The 22,641-nt window shown below is 40.7% G+C and overlaps 1 protein-coding gene across 1 annotated transcript in view; it reads left to right on the forward strand.

The window, feature by feature from the left end:
* The first annotated feature begins 2,188 nt into the window (after window positions 1–2,188).
* The window catches only part of LOC143018014 (uncharacterized), a 338,501-nt gene continuing 318,048 nt past the window's right edge, over window positions 2,189–22,641 (forward strand). The window contains exon 1 of the mRNA XM_076173053.1: window positions 2,189–2,324. The gene's annotated coding sequence lies outside the window, so the exon portion shown is untranslated. The remainder of the gene's footprint in view (window positions 2,325–22,641) is intronic.

Raw genomic sequence — 22,641 nt, forward strand, 5'->3', positions numbered from 1 at the left:
CCAGAATCAGTATCGACGATTTGAGGTAACAACGGTTGCCTGTTAGGTATTTTCATCCCATCGAAAATAATGAGAATGCATTGTATTTACAAACAAATTACAAAGGATTACAAAGGCAGATGATGCTGACAGGAGACCTTTTGGTCTATGACTAGGTCGGATGCGAAAATAAAATGTAATAATGATAAATGAATAAACAAATAAGATTATAATGATATAAACAATAACAAATAAAATAAATGAACAGGTAAAGTTAATTAATAAACAAACAGGTAGATAGTAAATAATAGCAAATTAAGAGATAACTAATAATAAATATTAATCAAGCAAACAATAATAAATATTAATTAATCAAGCAAACAATAATAAACAAACAGACAAATATTAACAAACAAATAAACAAATAATATAAAATAAAAGGCAGGCATTAATGCATCTTGCTTAGATGTTTATCTAAATGAATTTTAAAGCTTTGAACTGAACTACATTCACATTGCACTGTCTCTGCAGAAAGTTTATTCCATTCATTAACTACACGGTTGGCGCAGTTGTTTCTACTCACTTCCAAATCAAATATATTTCCTGACAATTTGAAACCATTATTTCTTGTCGAATTCTCATTCAGTGTAAAAATGTTGGCACTTTGGATGTTGTCTACTCCCTTTAGAATGTTAAAGATCTGTATTAATTCACCTCTGAGTCTACGCTTTTTTAGGGAAAACAGATTCATATGTTTTAGTTAATTCGCATTGTTCTTGTATTGCGTTCGTTTGGTTTGGATCTCCACAGTAGTATAGTCTTCTTTGTAAAAGCTGGTTGTAATGGTGACATATAATATTCCTTGTGTGTTGTACATACATATTTGGAATATTGTTTATCTATTATTGTATATTTAATGTATTATTGCGAGAACCAAGTGTTCATGTAAGCGTGTATGTTTTTCCCGCCAAGTCTGAGCTTGGCGTGACATGACGTCGGATGCTGTCTTGGTTCTGCTTACAAAGCGACCTCACGATTGTTTTTGTATCGTTTTGTCACATTGTGGTTAATACAGTATTTTGCATTGTTGAATTGGTTTTATTGGCCACCCCGGTACATGGTTGGTGTTAGCCAGCTGTTGTTCTGTGATTACAGAGGGAAAGCAGAGTATGTCTTTTTTCCCGTTTCTCGAACGGCAAGTAACGAACCTTCACATTGATCTCGCCGATAGGAAAAGTTTGATTATTATGTATGTCCCACGAGGATGGGGTTGTTTTTATCTTGCCGAATAAGAAGAGGAATAGAGAGAGAGAGGGGGAGCGAGATAGATATATTGTTAAATAGATAGATAGAGAGAAAGAAAGAATGCGTGAGTTTTCATAAAAACGGAGAGTGGCTTCTAAGCAAGCAAAACCACATCGACATTAGCAGCCAAGGGGTTTCTACCGGCCGACCCTACGCCACGAGTAAATAAGGTCGATTTTCCTGCCATCACCTGGTCGCAGGTACCGATATACATACCATTGTACTAGTTTTTCCCAAACTATCAACTTGTACAAAAGTTACATTGCTTTGAATAATCTTAGTTGTCACCAAATTATTCTATTCAGTTGCCTTAAACAACCCTAAAAATATCTAAGGTTTGTTCCATATCATTAAATTTTATGCTATGTTATTCAATAATAATTTAATTCTCCTAAAAGTCTTGGTTCACATGACTTGGCTGTTACTTCTTGTATACATTATCAGATGATATTAATTCATGAAACGTACTTTCGAAGTTTAGTTTATTAGTGCACTAGTTTACTGCAACCTACTTGTATAAGCTCACTAAAGAGAACCGACAAAATCCGAACACTTTGTACACAAAATCTTATTTTACAATGAGACGTATAAAGGAATATTTTTCATTTAGATAGATTTATGATAAGAATTATGATAATGAAAACTATAATTACAATCCATGATAATAAGTATGGACACAATTTAGCTTGGCGGAGGAATACATTATCAGTGCCCAAGACCGAAAAACTAATTTCAGTAGAATCTGTGTTATATGGACATTATTTTTTTACCTTATGTATAAAATGTTTTGGTTATGTCGGTTACCCTTAGTGGGTTTATGTAAGTTACGTTATATTAGTGCCCTAGTTACAAGTGCGTAATATTTTTTGTTGTGACTCTAGTCTTCATTTCCATCCCTAAGTTCTCAGTGCGGCGGCAACGTGTGTTATTGGAATGTAGTGTGTGATTTCTCGAAATTTGTGAGCAAATACAGTGCATCCCTCTCAAACTCGAAGAAAAAGAGATGGAATACAATTCCTACAACTCACGAAAAATGTCAGGTAAGAAAATGATTAATGATAACTCCAAATAATCAAATTTTGGGTGACCGTTGTTACAATGACGTCATATCGACTGGAACTAGGGTAAAGGGGACATCGTCCTTTCATATCTTGTCAATTTAAACATGTAAAATAAAAAGAGCACAAAGATGAAATGTTTCTTTGCTAAGATGTACAAATATGAATTCGTTTAGTTTGTTTAGACAATTACAAATGGTATATATTCGGTATTTCAGAATTCATTTACTATGTAACTATTAAAATAATTACACGTGACTAAGGTTATGCATTGAAAATGTGGTAATTATGGTAACACTTAAATTGATTAAACTTCGGATGAACATCGAGTGAATGTGTTTGAATGCGTGAATGGGAATGTGTTGTATTTCACGGATTTCATGTATGCAAGAAGTAACAACCAAATCATGAATACTGACACTTTTTGGCGAAATCAACTGTTACCAAAACATCGCTTAGGAATTTAATGAAAGGAAAGGAGATTTGAGGAAGGTATTTTAAGCCATCCAATTATGTAGGGATTTCCCACGACTGAATGTAATAATTTGTATAAACTCTAAGTTATTTCAAAGCAATCCAACTCGTGTACAAATTGATAGTAATGGAAGGAAAATCGATCGTATTTACTCGTGGCTTAGGGTCGGCTGGCGGGTGGAGACCGTCAGTTACTAATGTAAATATCGATGTAGCTTTGCCTCCCTAACCCTTGTCGACTGTTTTCTTTATATATATATATATATATATATATATATATATATATATATATATATATATATATATATATATATATATATATATATAATATATATATGTGTGTGTGTGTGTGTATACAGTATATATATATATATATATGTATATATATATATATATATATACAGGTAAACGTCGACTTACGATGGCCGCTGCCATATCGGCGTCTTGATTATATTTATTGTAGTCATGTGTTTTTACATTCTCTCAAATGTGTAAATCCCATTCTCTGTGGTTTTCAAAATTCGCGGGTGAAAGAGAGAACGATCGATATAAGCGGTGACTATATTTTATATGCGAGTATTATTACGTCACGTCGTACGGCTGGCATTGGCTGCTGCCCGCGAGATTTAAGTTCCGTACTGAAAATACATATTATAGTGTTTGAATATGGTAAAAAGGATAAAAATAATTAAATAAACTACTGTACATGTTTAATAGCCTATATTCAGTATCTCTGGTGGTTAATATACAGGTAGGCTAGGTACAGTGACCACGGAACAGAGTGGGGATCGACTTACGATGAGATCGTCTTACGATGGCTCTATCGAAACCTAATGCCATCGTAAGTCGACGTTTACCTGTATATATATATATATATGTATATATATGTATATATATTTATATATGAATATACACGTATGTATGTGTATACACACACGCTATCATTATAACTTATTATTGTTGTTGTTGTTATCATTGTTGTTATTGTCATTGTTGGTTAGTATTAGTGTTATTGCTACCCGCTTCCATGTACATCTAACTCTTTCCATACATAAGGATCGAAGAAAACAAGACATTTCGTTCCTCAGATACCTCGCGGGCTGAACCAATATTCTTAAATTATTTTCAGGATCCTGATTGGTCGTTCGCGCCCCATGGGGCAGTTGATTATCTGCTGTAGGAGGGGGAATTATCGATCAACTTTCAACTTTTAGGACACGTATCTGCTACAGTTTCTGGTAGGTTTGCTGACGTCACGGGTCGTCAATGAATAAAGCGAAGTTCCAGTCGAAGGGGATTAGATATGATATAGTCTGGATTTTTTTTTAATTTACATTCCGGAGTTTTTTTTCTCTCTCTCTCTCTCTCTCTCTCCATATTCTGGATTTTTTTTTTATTCCGGAATATTCAAATTCATTTGGAGAAGTACCTAAGGGCTTGTTGTTTTGATTAATTTTATTAATTTATAAATATATTTTCTATTGATTTATATGTTTATTTATCTATTTTTATTTCTTTGTATATTCATTTATTTATGCATGTTTTTATATACTTATATATTCGTTTATTTATTTATTTATTCATTTATCTATTCATTAAGATCTCAAAGGGCCAAAATAACAACGGGACGCGACACCGTCACAGGCGGGACTATGCTTGGCCAGTCACATGTGATGTCTAATGAAAAGGCAGATGGAGCTATGACTAGTGTTGTGAAGCAGAAATTAAGTATAGGTTGTTTGTAGTGTTAGGTAAAATGTGGATTCACCAAAGAAAAAGTAATGTGTGGTGTGAGGGCTTGGAATTGTGGACAAGTTGGGAATGGATACGTTTAATTTGGATTTAAAGTGCAACAAGGAAGGAGAATCTCACACGCACGCGTGCGCGCACACACACACGCACATACCCGCATACACATACACATATACATGCACACACACACGCGCACATACCCGCATACACATACACATATACATGCACACACACACGAGCATAGCTCCCTTCTCGTGTAATACAACTAGGTAAACTAGGTAAATGCTCACACACGCGCACATACACGCGCACACACACGTACATACACACGCGCACACACACGTACATACGCGCACACATACACACACACGCACACACACATGCACATACACACACACACACATACATACATACACACACATACATACACACACACATACACACACACATGCTCGGGTGTGCCTGTAAATTGTGAGAGATTTGTGAAAAAGTTGAGAAAAAATATATGGAGGAGATGGTCATCTTGGCAGACAACCAATTCGGCTTCAGAAATGGAAGTCTGTATGTATCAAAACTGTTCAACTGTTTCTTAAGGGCGATCGATGTGTTACAAGATAGAGATGTATTTCATCAATGACAACCAGACGTTTTCTCCCTAGAACATAAGAATGAAGGAGACTGCAAGAGACCATAAGGGCTACACTAGGCAGTTCCATGTCCATTACTGCCTGTCATCCCCATCCATAAAATTGTCTAACCGTTTCTTAAAACAACTGATAGTTGCAGCGCTCACTACGTGGATCCTACGTTTATTCCATTTATTGACCACCCTGTTAGTAAACCAACTATTGCCTATTTCTTTCTTAAATCTAAACTTATTCAGTTTAAATTAATTATTTTGAGTCCTGTCCTGTTGTCTTAATATGATGACCTTGTTTGCGTCACCCTTGTTAAAGCCTTTGATCCACTTAAACACATCTTGAAGATAATGGAGTCAAAGAGGTTGTAAAAGAAGTATCTAATAACAGAAGAGAGGATGCTAGAACTTAGGAATTATTAGGACTTTTCTTTAAGTAGATAAATTATCTCCAATCCTTGTAAGCCCCTAATACACATACACGCCTCAAGTGAGTTTGTTTAATTAGAAACGACTTTGGTTACAATCTTTAATTTTTCGAATCTCCAAATGTCAAATCACCTTTGCGTCTTATATTGAGAAGCTGAAGGACGAACTAAGAGAAGTTAATCCTAGACGAATAGTTGACACATTGTTGAATTGTAGACTTGGGAAGTCTAGCATGCTGAAAGCAATTTTTTTCTCTCTCTCTCCCAAATTCACAACATTTGAAGGGAATCTTGAATGTGTGAGACAGGGCTTTGTTACTCCATAAAACATGCAACCGGTGCACCATAGTGGTTTGCATTGTTGAACTATGTTAAGACATCTGCGTATACGTGAATCTTGGCATTACATTCGGGGGGGATCTGTGGGAAGGGTGTGTGTGAGTAGGTTCAACAGCGTAGGTTGCTACTAGAGTACTGCTACTAGAATTAATGTCTTTTGGTCCCCTATTAATGGCCCTTTTGATGTTTTTTGCATTTTCTGTTTTGACTAGGAACTGTGTCAACCATTATTTGGTGTTGAGTACTTGTTTTTTCTGACTTGTTTATTGTATTTTATTTGTCTATTTACTTGTTTATTTATTTATATATTTATACTTAATTGTTTATCCACTCGTTTATTTACAAATGTGTTTTGTTCATTTATATTGTCACCATTACCGTTCTGTCAGATGGCTATTGTTTTGTTGAAAGTCGTCCAGTAATTGTTGAGAATTGTTTGTATGTATTGTACTACTGGAGCTGCCCTCTGAATGCGTTACCACGGCCTTTACTCAAAAACTAAAATCCAACGCTATCGGGGATTCTGAAATATACTGAGCGACATCGGAACCAACGCTAAAAAAAAAAGTAGATATAAAAAGTGCACTAGGGTACGAAAGGTTTTGAGGAGTAAGGGGCTTTGTATAGTCACCCTATCCCTTTAATTAAAGACGGTTATGTAATTTAGAGGCTTAATCTTGTAAAGAAAGATTAGGTTCAGATGTCGGAAGGGGTTAAGCCTCACCAACTTATCCCCTTCAAGCGCGAGAAGATTCACCTCTGCTGAAGGGTTGTTCTCGCAATGAAGATGGGATCAAAAAGAAAATATTGTCTGTTGTATTCTATTTTCGACACTTCTCGTAAGCTTTTTCTGTCCCTTTCCTTCACATTCCACCCACCTCTCTCTCTCTCTCTCTCTCTCTCTCTCTCTCTCTCTCTCTCTCTCTCTCTCCCTCTCCCTCCCTCCCTCCCTCCCTCTCCTCTTCTCTCTGTCTCTCCTTTCCCGCTCTCTCTGTCTCTCTCCTCTTCCTCTCTCTCTCTCTCTCTCTCTCTCTCTCTTTCTCTTTCCTTTTCATTTCGTCCCCCTTCCTATTCCTTCCTCCGCCCCACCTTCCTCTTCTACACTCGTTCCCACCTTGTTCCCTACCTTTCGTTCCCCTCTCTTCCCCCTCTTTCTCTCTTCCTCACCTTCATCTCATTCCTCTTGTTCCCATCACAGCTCCCTCCTCTCTTTACTTTCCCCCTCTCCGTTCTCTCAGCGCCCTCTCCTTCATAGTTTCCTTTTTGCTCTGCTCTGCCTTCTGCTGTCCATCTCTCCCCTTTCTTAGTTTTTTCTCCCTTCTCTCCATTACTCACCCTCGGCCTCCTCCTCTTCCCTCTCCTCTTCCTATGACTTCGCCTCTGCTTCTTCCTCGTTCTTCTCCTCCTCCTCTTCCTCCTCCTCCTCCTCCTTCCCCCTCCTTCCCCTCCTCCTCCCCTCCTTCCCCTCCTCCTCGCCTCCTTCTCCTCTTCCTCCTACTCCTATTTCTTCCTCCGTCCATTACTTCCCTCTCCTCTGCTTCACCATTATTTCGTTCACCTTGTACTCCACCCTTATTCCTTGTTCTGACCCTCCTACTCAGTCTTCTCCACATCCTTGTTGTCTTCGTCCTCCTCGCCATCCTCGTCCTCCTCCTCCTCTTCCTCCTCCTCCTCTTCCTCCTCCTCCTCCTCCTCCTCCTCCTCTTCCTCCTCGTCCTCCTCTCGCACCCTTCCGTTACTTGTCCTCTTCCTCTCTTTCCTTTCTTCTTGCTCTCCTTTCTCCTCCGTTTCTTTCTTCTAATTTTTATATCGTTCTCTTCCCACCTTGTCTTCATTCATCCTCTCCTTCTATGTCCCTTTTCAGTTCTTCCTCCTTTCCCTTCTCCTTTCTCTTCAGTTCTCCCAACTTTTCTTTCCCATTTTTTCCTTCCTCCCTCCATCCTCCCTTTCTCTTTCTCTCCTCCCCCTCTTCTTTCGTCTTACCTCTCTCCCCTTCTTCCTCTCCATCTCCTTTGCTCTTTTCACCTCTTCCCTTCTCTCCCTTTCTTCAGTTTTCCTTCCTTCTCTTACTCGGTCCCTTTTTCCTACTCTTTTTCTTACTGCCGCCCCCTCTCCTCTTTATGGTCCTCACTCTCTCCCTCTCTCACTTTTCCTTTTCCCTCGCTTTCCCCTTCCTTGCTCCCTTTCCTTCCTTTTTCCCTAATTGTCTACCTTTCTCTAGATTTCTATCCTTCGATGCCTTCCTCCCTCCCAACCTCCTTCCCCTTTCCCTCCCTTTTTCCTTTATTCTTTTCTTCCTTTCCTTTCTTCCTCCTTTTCACCCTTCCTTCACCTTCTCCCTCCTTTTCTCTTTCCGTCCACTTCTCGATATTTGTATCAATTTCTTTCTCCCTCCCCCCTTCTTTCTTCTTCTCTTTTTCCCTCCTTCCTTTCTTTTTCTTCCTCCCTCCTTCCCTCCCTCCCTTTCTCTTACCTTCCCCATTCTCCTTTTTCTCTCTATCTCCATCTCTCCTCCTATCCCTCTCTCTCCACCTCCTTCCCTCCCGTCTATATCTCTTCCCTTTTTCTTTCTCTCCCTCACTCCTTTTCTTTCTTTCTCCCCTCCTCCAAACTTTTATGTTTATTCCTGGATGCCATCGGAAGTCGCCGACTGCCTTTAGCATCTGGCGCCGAAGCTTCCATTTCTTTCCGTAGATCGACCTGATCCAGCCACGAGGCCGCTGGTGCCCCCCCCCCCTCATGTCTCCCGCTTTCTCGCCTCCGTAGCGGACCCTGATCAATCCAATTAACAATTGACGACTTAGCTTTTGATTAATCACTTCGTTTCTTGTCTCCGTCAGTTATAAAAAAAAGACGTATGAATAAAAAAGTAAAGATGGAATTTTTGCTTACTATTTCGAAAGAGCCCCCTTCCCCCCTTTTCCTCGCCCGGACACTTGTGACGTCATCGTGTTTATCTTTTTTCCTTCTTGTGGACTCTGCACCTGGTGGCAAGTGAAAAACCGGAAGGCAGGTTGGTCTTAAGGTTAAGTTATAGAGTAAGAAGCGGGGGGGGAGGAGTCCAACAGCCTTCTTATTAGGAACACTGCCTTAAAAAAAAAAAAAAAAAAAGTCAGGCGTTGTATGGGTTCACATATATACCTCCAAGAATGGAAGAATGACGATGGTGACACTTGGATCATTTGACATGAAATGAATATACCGGAGTCCCTAATGACACTACCATGGATACGTAGTTATGATTTGTAAAGTAATTATCAAGCAAAAAACACTAAACATGATTGTCATTTGTGACGACGCCAGGCAAAGCGCTACATGTAAAAAGACTAAATCCGGGCCTGATAATCGAGCCGTCGGCTTGCAAATCCATTCCAGTGTGAATTTTGTTCTCACCAATGGCCAAGAGTCCAAGGCAATACTCATAACATCGCGCAGCAGTAACTTGCTTGACTACACCCTAGATGCAACTCTCGAAAATCTATATTGAATCCCCTGAATAAAATCGTCTGGCATTAGGGGGGAAATATAGGTGTTAGAATTCAACAAGTGATATATATATATATATATATATATATATATATATATTTATATATATATATAATTGTGTGTGTGCGCACGTGCTTGTGTATGTATGCATGTGTGTGTGTGTATGCATATACGTTGTGTGTGTGTGTGTTTGGCAGTCTGTATACGAGTATTTGGGCATTAAATTATCTTTTGACTATGTCTTTCTAAATACCAGGGTTACTTCATTGTCGATTATCCTCTTGGTCAATTTCTCCAGTCGTCTGATAGACTTTTTGTACTTTTGTTTAACGCAATGTTACCGAAATCTATGGCGTTCAATGAAGACCAAGGTTACACTGGAACTAGCTTCTAGCTGATACGTAAAACCTTCTTAAGGTAAATGATGTACATGCGTGGGCTTTTATACAAGATCTTTAGAGGTCAGTATAATGGGAGAGAGTTTTACTGGCACAACATGGGTTAGGTCTCTTGGGTCACGTGGATGGGATATTGTCTTGATGCGATGGTTTTATTGTGAAGCAATGAATTACCTGATATGTCGGTTTTGTATGTTGATGAGTGGGGAGCACCTGCGTTCGACGAGGAATTGTTACTCGTTGCTTCCGTCGAGCATTAAATCTTTTAGGAAATGAAGAGTAATATTCACGCCCTAAATCTACAACCCAGTACACACCCATCTCTCTGGAAGACACCAGCCATTGTAGTCGGTGGAAGTGAAGGAAGCTGAACTGAACTCGTGACGCAAATCACTTTCTGGACCGAAAGGACCTTGAATCTGTTTTGTCTCTCTGGTTCGTGTCTATTGTCGGCAGGCTCATTGTGACGGAATGAAAGTCGGGATGTAGGACTAATTATCCAGTTCCTCGCTTCTCTCTTCGAAACGGTAGATGATCACTTGGTGACTCTTCCGTGTGACTACCACGTGCGAGTAGTGGGTCATCTGGTTAGCGGTTACTTGGTATTTTCACGTGATCAGCACGTGACATGTGAACTGCCACATAATTGGTACACGAGGTGGGCGATCACGTGGCCACTTGTATCATCGAATTTTCCATGTGATCGGGACTTGCTGCTTGGTAGTTATGTGATGATATTTCCACTATCCAAATGATTGACACGTAACGATGTATGGTCACGTGTTGACTTTTCGATGTTTTCTCATTGTGTGATTTCTGTATCACGTGACTCATTTGTCATGTGGTAATCTTACTATGCAGACTTCATGTCCTGTTGCGGACTTGTGAAGTTGACATAGGGTAAAGTAGTAAATTATAACTTCAAACACACCTACGCGTTTACTTTGCAGTAACATTACGAAGGAACTTGTAAACACATTAGCGTTGCCATATACCGCCAGCAGCTTGCACGGCAATACACGCATCTGTCATATCCGTGTTAGCAACTACACGTGTATAATAGTATTTAGATAGTATGGATGATGATATGAATATGATAGTATATAAATACGATAGTATTATGGGTGATAAGGCAGTGTACCAATTATCACAAGAACATAAATGTACGGTTGACGATGCGTGGACACAGGATAAGAGTACCGGTATTTTCTTTGAGCGATCGACGTTCAGTTTTTCCTTAGGAAAGGATGGAGAGAGAGGAAAAGGAAGGGCAGGACGTAAGAAAGAGGAGGGGGGGATGAATATAGGACATTTTTCTAGACGTTGAACGGACCACATTTTGATTCCTTTTCTTGGACATGATTTACAGAGGAATGAGTGGATTGGGGCTACAACTACAGAAGGGGATTGGAGGTGGAAGATGACGAATGGCCACCATATAATGATTATCATTGAAATAATATGGCGAGTGCATGATGAATACGGGGTGCCGAACCAACAGTGGTGACCAGTTGGAGTAACTTCACCACCCTGGAACACCCGAAGTGCCCGAAAAGCCAATGACACTTCCACGAAATGGTGATTATGGATGAGTCATCTTTAGATAAGCTTAGCCACCCGCTACATTGGTGTTAGCAAAGACTAAGAGAAGAAATACCCTAAAAACAAACCACATGTTGTCTTGAGGACTGTCTCATTAGGCACGGGCTAGGCCCAGCGCCAACAACTGTGGTTGGCGTCTGCAAAGGCACGGGTCCATAAAAATTGTTCAAGTACATAGTGAAGGGATATATTGTCGGGGAGTAAACGAGATAGGCTCGGGCCTCGAAACAACGCTTGTTGGGAGCCGCCAACCAAACCGAGATGGGGAAGGGAAACGTGGAAACAGCAATCACGGGTAAAGAAGCGGATGGAAAAAATGTAGATTTAGAGTTGCCATTTGGAATATAGGGTCGATGTTAGGCAGAGTTAGAGAAGTTGCGGTGATGGATAACAAAAAATCGATATGTTGTGTCTTCAGGAAACGAGATGAACAGGAACTACTGCAAGATATTTTGGAAGAGATTTAAGATTCTTTATTGAGTAACCCATGATAAAAGGGACGGTGTTGGTGTCTGAAGCAGAGTCCCGGAAAGACTAATTGATGCGGTGAAGGACATGTACAGAGGGCCAAGAACATTAATGAAAACAATATATGGTGATACGAAGGGATTTGGAACTACGGTTTGACTGCGCCAAGGGTCAGCGATGAATCGGTTTCTGTTTGTGGTGGAGAGGGGCTTTCTGAGTGAGGAAATTGGAAAGGATAACATCAGGGAACTACTATGTGCGGACGATTGGGTGGCAATGGCACGCTTGAAGGAAGTACTGTAGAGGAGAATATTAGAGTGTGTAGAGGGGAAGAATGAGGGTAAATGTGGGAAAGACGGGGAGGATGGTTACACATAGAGGAGGAGAGCAAATTGCAACAGTTACAACTAAGACCAACTACCTTCAAGTGTCTCGAAAGAAATGTGGACATCATGAGAGACACTGGAAATGAGGCGAGATGCCGGTGTGATAAAGAAAATGAACCCCCAAAGAAAATGGACCCCTATGGGAAATGGACCCCCCACTCTAATTACTAACCTAAGCTAACCTTTCTCTTTGATATTATGAGCTCAATAAACCAATGGAAGAATAATCTTCATAAAGAAATATTTTGTTATAAGATGCTAGTTCATAAGTTATGTCAGACAAAACACATGTAGTTTGTCTTGAACGTTAACTTAAATTACATTTTGGTCCTATGGAAGGTGAGGTGTTATGACTGAGCAGAAAAATAAAATGTACAATAAAAACTTTTGTATTATTGGATTAGTGTGGATATACATGAGGAGAGCCGAACATCATTATAAATGACGACGAGTTACATATTTTAGTTTGGGGGTCTATTTTCCACTACAGCAAATGGACCCCGGTCCAATTTCGGGGGGGGGGGGTTCCATATTTTATTTTGCACCGGAAAAAAGAACTACTGCCAAGACAACAAGGAGTTTGGTTAAGTTTATAGTGGAGATCCGCACCGCGGTTTCGATACCAGCTTGGTCATTGGTCCATAAAAGTTCTATTTGTTTTTCGAAGTAGTGTGGACTAAGAAGAAGAAAAAGTAAACAAAGAAGAAAAGAAACACTACGTCTTCATAGTTGAAGGGTCTGAGATGGATGCGTCTCAGGGGTGGAAGGAGGGAAGGTAGAGTGGGGGCGGGACGGTTCAGACCTGGGTAGAGCGCACATCAAAAGAACGACCTCGGCAAATGTTTTCTGTTTTGATTCCACGGGGGCACTAAGGGACAAAGGGCCCCAAACATTTATAGCACCTTGAAGTGGGAGATATTTTCGTTCGGCTCCAACCGTGGGAACAGTGATGGGCTAGTGGCTCGGAGTGCTGAGCCTGCGCATCGAAGTTCTGGGTTCGCAGCCTTGTTCACCGGGATTCCGCTAAACGGAGTTAATTCACACTTGACATTTTCTTGTATGGTGAACACGCACATAAACTCTCTCCCTCTCTCTCGCTCTCGCTCTCTCTCATTACCACTCTCGCTCCCACTCTCGCTCCTATTCTCATTCCGTCCCTCTCTCGATCACTCTTTCGCTCCCTCCCCCTCTCTACCCAATCTCTCCCACAATCTCCCCCCTCTCTCTCCCAATCTCTCCTCCTCTCTTCTCCCTCTCTTCTCCCATCTCTCTCTCTCTCTCTCTCTCTCCCCCAATCTCTCCTCTCTCTCCCCCAATCTCTCCTCTCTCCCCTCTCTTCCCCCTCTCTTCCCCCATCCCTATCTCGATCTCTCTTGCTCCCTCTCTCTTTCTTACGTTCACTCTCACTCTCTCCCCTTTCTATCACTCTCACTTTCTCTCCCCCACTTTCCCCCTCCTCTCTCCCTCCCTCCCTCCCTCTCTCTCTTGCTCCCTCTCTCCCTCACACTCTCCCTTTCTCGCTCCCTTTCTCTCGCTCCTTCTCTCTCTCTCTCTCTTTCTATATATATATATATATATATATATATATATATAATATATATATAACATATATATTACATATGTAATTGCATAAAATTATATTTAATATGTAATCGTTGTATACGTAGTCATTCTATTCTTTGACCACACTCACACTTGTTTCTTATAATATTCTTTTTCATAATCACAAAAACTAATAGGATTCACACAAGCACGTCAGGGGAACTTGTCACTATTTGTTCATCTTGATCTTCCTGTGACGTCAAACGCCCTGCATGACGTCATTTTCTCACTATTTTGTGAATGTCAGCTCCTTTCAATTCGCAAGTCCTTCATAGGATGAATAGGATAATCTGGCAATGTGTCTAATTAAATTTTAAGTATGTCAGCTTTTGAATTTAATCAAGATTGTTTTAATCCTTGCAATTCAGAAGCTGTCCTCAAAAAAATCGTTTGGTGGTAATTTGGAACAAAATCTATGAATCAGTGATGGAGGGTCATATAGTGTAATAATTCTTAATATTTTCTTTTTTAGACATTCACCACGTGATTGCATATAACGTAATTATTCTTACGTCACGTCATAATTTCCTCATTGTCACGCGAAGTCGACGAATCCGCATGACAGTATCACATGCCATCACGTCGGATCACGTCACATTTTCCGTTACCGTGTCACATTAACGTTCACTATGCGTGACCTTTGGCCGTCGAGGAGCTTTGTCCACGTTCGCTTTTACTGAGCTTATTCTTTGATAAAGTTGTATTGAGTCGATGAAAATATCATGAAATGGCGGAGAGTTTCAATTAACTTCAGACGGCGGCGGTTTGCTAACAAATCTCGTCAATCCTTTCGCTTCTGTTCGCACCAATAGGCGACTTCATTCAGTACAGGGGGGCCCCCTCCTCCTCCTCCCCCCCTCGGAGCAGCTCAAAGGCTAAACCTATCGTGATTAACTCTTTCCTTTGTACTCACGATTTGTATCTCTTCTGTCCGTTTAGCAGAAGGAACAGGTTTTCGCTCCCTCGCGCAGTGAAAGGGTAACGCCGCGAGACCTACATATGTAAATACATGTATATATACATATATATATATATTTACATACACATACATATATACTTATATACATTCACATATACATACATACATACGTACAGGTTATATAATACATCTTGGTTAATACCAACAAGTTTTGTTCAGCTGACAGGTTTGAGACCAAATGTGGTGCCGATTAATGTCCGCGACGACCTACTTGACAAACTTTGCTCTGCCTCTTCCTCAGCTGCTCGGGTTAATTCGTTCGCGGAATCCGGAGTACCCGTGATGCTCCTCTTCGCTATCGTCTATTGGTGTCCTCTACTGAAGTCGTCGTCTTTCAGTTAGGCACACAATCCCCGGTCCCTTCTTATAGTTCCGCCTCCCCCGGCTTAGGGCTAGTTTGGACAAGAGCGTTTCAGTAGACAAACAACACCTCTCTAAGGATTGACGTCATTTGTCTTCCAGGTAGTTAACTAATATAGATAGTGAAGGAAGAGGTTATATAAAAGGGGCTTATATGCAAACTGGAATAATAGCAGCAGCAACAACAACAGTGATAGCAACAGCAACAACAACAACAACTGCAGCCATTTTCATGTTCATCAAACATACCTGTTTCACTGACGGCAAAAAAAAAAAAACAGCAGTATTTGGTCAGTGCCAGTTGATTTGTCTCATTCGGCTCAGTGGCCTGGATTGAATAGTAGGAAACATATTGATTCATCTTTCTGGGTCGGTAGCTTACTTTGTATATTTGTTTTAGCTAATACCAGACAATTTTATTAATCTTGTTGTAGTCTTTGGATTGAAGGGTTTGTGGGAAAAATCTACTTGAGAGAGAGAGAGAGACATACAGAAACACAGAAACATACGCATAAATACAGAAAAAACACATGGAGAGACGCACGGAGAGAGAGAGAGAGAGACGCACAAACAGACAGACAGACGTAGAAAGAAATGAAGAGAGAAAGGGAGAGACGCGGACAGAAAGACAGACAGAAATTGTGTTTGGGTGGGAAAGGAAAGACAGGAGGTGAGAGGCATATGTGGTCGTCATTCCACTTTACCTGTTATGAACTTACATCAAGGACGACTGAAACATGTGGATCGCAATCAGGTTAACCAAGATTACTTTCAGCGAAGTGAGTCAATTTGATAATTAGAGTTGAATTAGATTGCGGCAACGAAAACACGGGGTTATTGGCCTTCTCTGTGCAGAAGATGAGGATGGATTGCATAAAGTTACCAAACTTTTCTATGCAGAAAGTTCCATGTTGTAGAAAGCACGGGGACTGCACTTCTCCCGGTAGAAAACATAGAACTGTCAACCTTTTCCTGGAAAAAAAAATGTATGAAATACTTAAAAAAATATCTAGGACGAAAATGCTCGATGGCCAATCTTTTCAGGCAGAAGACACGTGGATTTTTAGACACAGATTACAGGCACCAACCATTTTCAAGCAGAAAACAGATTGTCGACTTTTTCCAGTAAGACTTGCCAATAGTTCCACCGAGTAACGTGGTCATTAATTAACCATAGAAATGCGACTGACATGTAAATCTAATTTGGCCTCCGCCAGGCGATTCTATTCAGACGAGAAGAACTCCACAACACAGCGTCTTGCATACAGAAAGGTTGATAGTTGTGGAGCCAGTGGATTAACATCGAAATGGAAAATTTGGCGAATTCGTCATCTGCCAATTCAAACGAGTGTAATAATTTGCCTCTTACGTCTAAAGACAAATGTGAAAAGCTTATTCTCGGAGGCGCTTGTTTACCACGGAAGCCGAGGGAATTGGAAGTCTTTAGTGATCACTGTGGTCGTCCCTAGGTCTCCATAGCCTAATACAATTTTTCATTTACATATGTAGAAACGTTTGACAACCTGCCTGAACACAAACAAAAGATATTGTAGTCGTCAGTTTAACAGTATGTATTTTTGTAAATATTCCGTGCGAGCGATGGTGTGTTCGGTCGATAACATGTTTCACTTTCTTGCCACAAAATCCGAAGGCTCTCAATCGAAGCCAACGCGAACTCGTTGCAGACCTTTTTTTACGAATTTTATTCTGGCTAACACCTGACGATTTTGTTCACTTTAGGAAATGCCATCGTAATGGCATCGTTGCCTCGTCTTCTACTTCTTTTTTCTTATTCTTCCAACTTCCTTTCCTTTGCTGTTCAGTTTCCTTCATCATCTCTTAAAGTCTCTGCCTTTTGTTATTCACCCTTCCCCCTCTTCTCGGTTTCCGTTTTCTTCAGTCTTTTCTTTTTTCATTTTCCATTTCTATTTTTCTCTTCTTAATATATTTTTCTTCTCTTCTTACCCTCTCTTTCCTTCTTTCTTTTTCTCCTTATTCATCTCCTTACTTCCTTTCTCTATATTTTTTCCTTCCATCTACTTCACACCTACTCCCTAAATTATCCTCTTTTTTCCCTATCTCCATGATCTTATCTCCCTCTTTCTCCTTCTCACCCTCTCTCCCTTTTCTTCCTCCTCCCTCTTTCTCCTCCCTTTATTCCCATCCTCATTTTCTTCCCTCTTCTGTGTTCTCTTCTTTCCAACTCTCTTCATTTCTCTTCCTCCTCTTTCTTCTTACTCCCTGTTTCCTGTTTCTTTTCCCTTCCTCTCCCTTTATCTTATTCTGTCTCTTCTTTCCATTGCCTCATTTCCTTTACTTTTTTATCATCATTATAATTTTTTTGTTAGGGAGAATATTTTGATCTGTGAAAATAGTTCGATATGTCTAGGGTGCTATGGAAATACAGGTACTCTAGTCTGTGAAACTCAAAAGTAGACATAAATATAATAATCAGATACAGCGCTTGTATAACAAGAGATTATAGTGTATTAAAATGGATAAACAAGCCACAGATGAGGTTTACGTGGTTACAGTTGAAATCGTTCCATTGGGTTATTTCACGTCGTGGTGGAACGCGGCAAGAAGGCCACTCATAAAGTGAACGCGATGGCGAATGACGAGGCCCAAGGGAGATAGACTGGAGACCCTTTTGACTTTCTGTAGTGCATTCCAGGATCAGCGATGGCTAACAGGAACACCTGACTGACTTGTGCTATGCACGTATGCATACACGAGCCCGGGCGCGCACACACACACGCTCGCACACACACACACACACACACACACACACACACACACACACACACACACACACACACCTAAGAAGATAAAAAATGGATAGAGAGGAGCTGCTGTTATGGGATACAAGATCAACAAGAGGTCATACTAAAGAGTTGAAAAGCAAAATTGCTTCAAAGATGGTAGGAAGTATAGCTCTCCATATAGATACGCAGATCTGTGGAACAAATTAGATAAAATGTAATTCAGACCAGCATAAACGAAATTAAGACAAAATTTAATGAGCGGAGGTAAAGAGACGAGTTTCCATGAGCACAGCTCCAACATTTTACTCGTATACAACTGGTAAAAACACACGCACATATATGTACATATGTACGTTTGCACGTGTATACATGTGCATTAGCTTTCTGGGTAAGAGTCCCTTGGTGAGGGCCTTAGTGTGGTGTTGGTGTCATGATGTAAGAGTAATGAGCACTCGAGGTCACGGCATGGCCCAATCTTCATAATTTGGTGCCACGACGTTGCACAGAGAATGGAATGTATACAGTTTCACTGGTAGGCCAATGACCTCGTATGTTTTTGGCAATTTGGTGTAGGAGACCTTTTGTTCCGTAAAGAAGCAGGATACAGAATAGAATGCTGAGTAAAAGCTCCTTGTGTTAGCCACGATAAAATCTGTTGATTATGTTTCTTTTTAGATATTGGTGTTAGGTATCAAGTTCCTCCCGAGTGTTTACTTTTTTCTTAAGGAGAAAATACGTTTTCTTACTCTAAGCAATTTCCATGTGTTTTGTTTCTGATTTTTTGTATCTGTATAGAGATCCGTCGTCACATTTTTTGTTACAATCTGTGTCAATATTTTCACTAAAGTTCTGGGAACGAACCGACACTATTAGAGCTTACCTAATCGAGAAACATTGAGGAAATAAGAAGTAAACTTCTAGTCGTGATCCCCACCTCTAGGACTTGTTAGCCATTTATTGGATGAATCTTACGTGTCTTTCATAACGAGTTTTAAAAGAGGCTAATGAGGGCGCGGTCACTACACTCTTTGGGAGTGCATTCCAAAAGTTTACCACTCTTGTGGCAAACCAGTTACCTTTCAGATTCGTTCTCCAGTGTGTGCGTTTAGACAACGTGCTGCTGGTGTATACTTTTCTCCTTTTATAAGTACGTCAGTGACTTGTGGCCTCTTGGGATCTGAAGCAAATGCTCGTCTCGGGTAGCAGACTTACGATGTGGATGAGTCTTTGATGACCTAATGATAAACTTTGTTCGTCTCGTAAATGTTCGACGTTTTGTTGCAACTTGGGAGATAATGCCAGCCACTGTAGTACTTATAAGTGAAGTAGGTGTACGTTATTCTTAACAGTACCTGCGTCTGTTGCACTCCACACAGTGGAACATAGGGATATGCCGATTAATCGGCATCGGCGAGTATCGTTTTTTTTTTTTTTTTTTTTTTTTCCCAGAGAGAGAGAGAGAGAGAGAGATTCGGCATCTGCAACATTTTTCCGATGACGATGCCGATTCTCAAAAAAAAAAAAAAAAAAAAATCCGATTCTCGCCGCTGCCGATACCGATTCACCAAAAGAGTGCCGATTCCTGCCGATGCCGATTAATCGCCACACCCCTAGTCGAGCAGTTTGGCTAAAAACAGGATTGTTTTCGCTGAGGTTGATGTTCAGGGCTCCCTTAATGTTAGTCTTGACGAGGACGTGTGTCAAAATCTTTTTCGCTTTCCATTGTAGTTAGATTTTTCCCCCACAGAACCTGTGATAACTTTTTGCCTCAGATGTACCTACGTCAGTCCCGTCGTGGCGATTTGAATTTCAAATTTGCCACGTGATCGCGTGCACCCGGGTTCGATTCCCAACTGGTGTTTGTTGCCCGAATGCGCGGGGGGAAAGCGACGGATTTGATCGCACCTAAGTGTCTCCGTGTTAGATTTTGTAAATAATCTTTAAAATCATTGTGCTCCTTGAATAACAATTTGAACTGAGAGACCATTTACATATATGTACGTTTTTTTTTTTTCTAATCTCATGCTGATTTTCTTATGTTGAATGTTGGAGCTCATAGGGCAAAGGTGACGGGATCTCAAAGCTTACAGTCAATGTATGCTCTAAGCTATGACGTACCAAAGTGAAACCTGGACAGTAACGAACTCGGTGGAGAGAAATCTAACGATGGCACAGAAAGCAAAAGAGACATTACTTCAAGGAATGACACTAAAACACAAGAATGCAATACGATTAAGAGAGTAGGAGTTATCGTGAATATAAAAACTGGAAAAAAAAAGAATTGGAATTGGGCTGGTCGTGAAGCCAGACTAAAAGTAAAGTCTCTTAAGACCACGTCAATATTTTGTTTACCTGTAAAAGCTAATTTGGTTAATTTTCTATACCATCGCTTACTGAGGTGTTTATACATTGAAGTGTATGTGTGTGTGTATTTACCTAGTTGTATCTTACGGAAAGGGAAGCTACGCTCGTGGTGTCCCGTCTTTGTATCTCGCAGTATCTCTAGTTTGCTCTTAAATTCACGTATGGTGTTTGCACACACTATTGTTTCGTCCAATTTGTTCCAGATATCCACCACTCTGTGTGGAAAGCTGTTCTTTTTCAGGACCCTTCTATAACTGTCCCTTTTGAGTTTCTTTTCATGTCCTCTTGTATTTCTCCTATCCCAATTCAGTAAGTCTTCTCTATCAAGGAATTCCATGCCTTCTCATGATTCTGTATATGTACATATGTGTGTGTGTGTGTGTGTGTGTGTGTGTGTGAATGACTGCGTGTGCGTCTGCGCATACAAGCGTGTACACAAGTGTGTTAGGAGGAAGAAGAAGAAAAGGAAGAAGACGAAGAAGAAGAAGGAAGGAGGAGAAGAACAAGAACAAGAAAATTGTAGTGACAAGAATGGTGAACAAGACGGTTAGGGTAACTTCAGGGAAGTTAGGGTGGTGACCCCGGACAAACTGAAGTTAGAGAGAAAAAACTTAGAATCTATAGATGCCCTACTGACGTCACTAGATTTCCGAGTACCTTCAGCCGTTTCTTTGCGCGTGTGGGTGTATGCGTACGTGTGATTCACCATGGTCTTGGATCACGTGTTATACTTGTGATCGACAGCTCTTTCCCTCCCGAAAGAGAGCTCAGAGCTCATACATGACCGATCTATGGGTAACGCTGTAACCTTACACGCACACACACACACACACCCAACTCCCCGCCCACGAGAGTTGGATTAACGTCTCGTAGCGCAGCGATACTGAAATTATTTCAGTCCTGGTCGGGATTCGAACCCTGACCGCCGTAGTGGCAGCCGGGAGCTCTACCACTGCGACACGAGTGTGTGTATGGTTGTGTTTGTATGTTTTTTGTGTGTATGTATACGTATGTGTGTGTGTGCATCAACTTGAATGCATATAAAAGTGTTGTGTATTCGCTGTGTAAGTAATTAGAGGTACATGACGAGTTGCACAGACAAGAGTCGTAATTATTGCATCTCGTCTGTCTTTACGATGATTCAAATCCAGGCAAACGTTTGCTTTCCCCCGCCTGAGTACTTCGAGTAAGGTCAACCCTCTACAGGACTGACCTAACTCGTGGCCACGTGCTCACCTGGCTGACCTGCAGTGTACATTGTTGCATGTTTTTTATTATTCAATTATTTCCTCTTTTATTCAGTTGTTATTCTTGGTATTTGTTTGACATTACCGTCTCCCTCTCTTTGATTTTCTTTACTCTTTCCTTTCCCCTTTTCATTTGTATGCTTAGTTATTTTTTGACATTTTGATTGTTGTCTATTGTCAAGAGATGTGCATGTGTAAGTATATGTGTGCATGTATATATATATATATATATAATGTATATGTATATATATTTATGTATATTATATACATTTATGTGTTCTGTGTGTGTGTGTGCGTGTGATTCACAACAGTCTTAGACCTTGTACTACACTTTTGACTGATTGAGAGCTAGATCTCATGTCGTCCAAACTACATGTAATGTAAGCGCGCGCGCTTGCGTGGGTATAATATATATATATATATATATATATATATATATATATATACATATATATATATACACATATATATATATATATATTTATATATATATATATATACATGTGTGTGTGTGTGTGTGTGTATGTTTACCTGTTTCTTGGTAAGTCGTAAGTCCCGTGACAGAAACGATAGGACAGACTGCTTATCTCGGCTATCCTCCTCGATGCGTCGGACCCTTTTCGAGCCCCCTGCGGCGACTATCCTGCTGGGGGAACCGAAGCAGAGGATCAACAAGGACAGGACGTCTCCAGCCGCGGAGCAGAAATAGGGAAAGAAGAACCGGCCGATCGTGTAGCAATGTGCACAACAAAAGGAGGACCGGCTGGCTAAGTGAAGAAACTGGAAAAAGTAGTACCGGCCGGCCGGGGAGCAGGAACAGAAAAGGATGAAGAAGCAGCCGGCCGGGTGGGAATGTACGCAAAAAGAGGACCGGACGGCTAAGCGCAGAAACTGGGAAAAGGAAGACCGGCGGCCGGCTGGGGAGCAGGAACAGAAAAAGAAATGCCAGCCGGCCGGGGTCGTGCACGGGGTAAAGCCGGCCGGGTGGGAATGTGCACAGCAAAAGGAGAAC

This window comes from Oratosquilla oratoria, chromosome 33 (genome assembly GCF_046742065.1).
Source record: "Oratosquilla oratoria isolate Oo_2021 chromosome 33, ASM4674206v1, whole genome shotgun sequence".
In the NCBI taxonomy this organism is placed as follows: Eukaryota; Metazoa; Arthropoda; class Malacostraca; order Stomatopoda; family Squillidae; genus Oratosquilla; species Oratosquilla oratoria.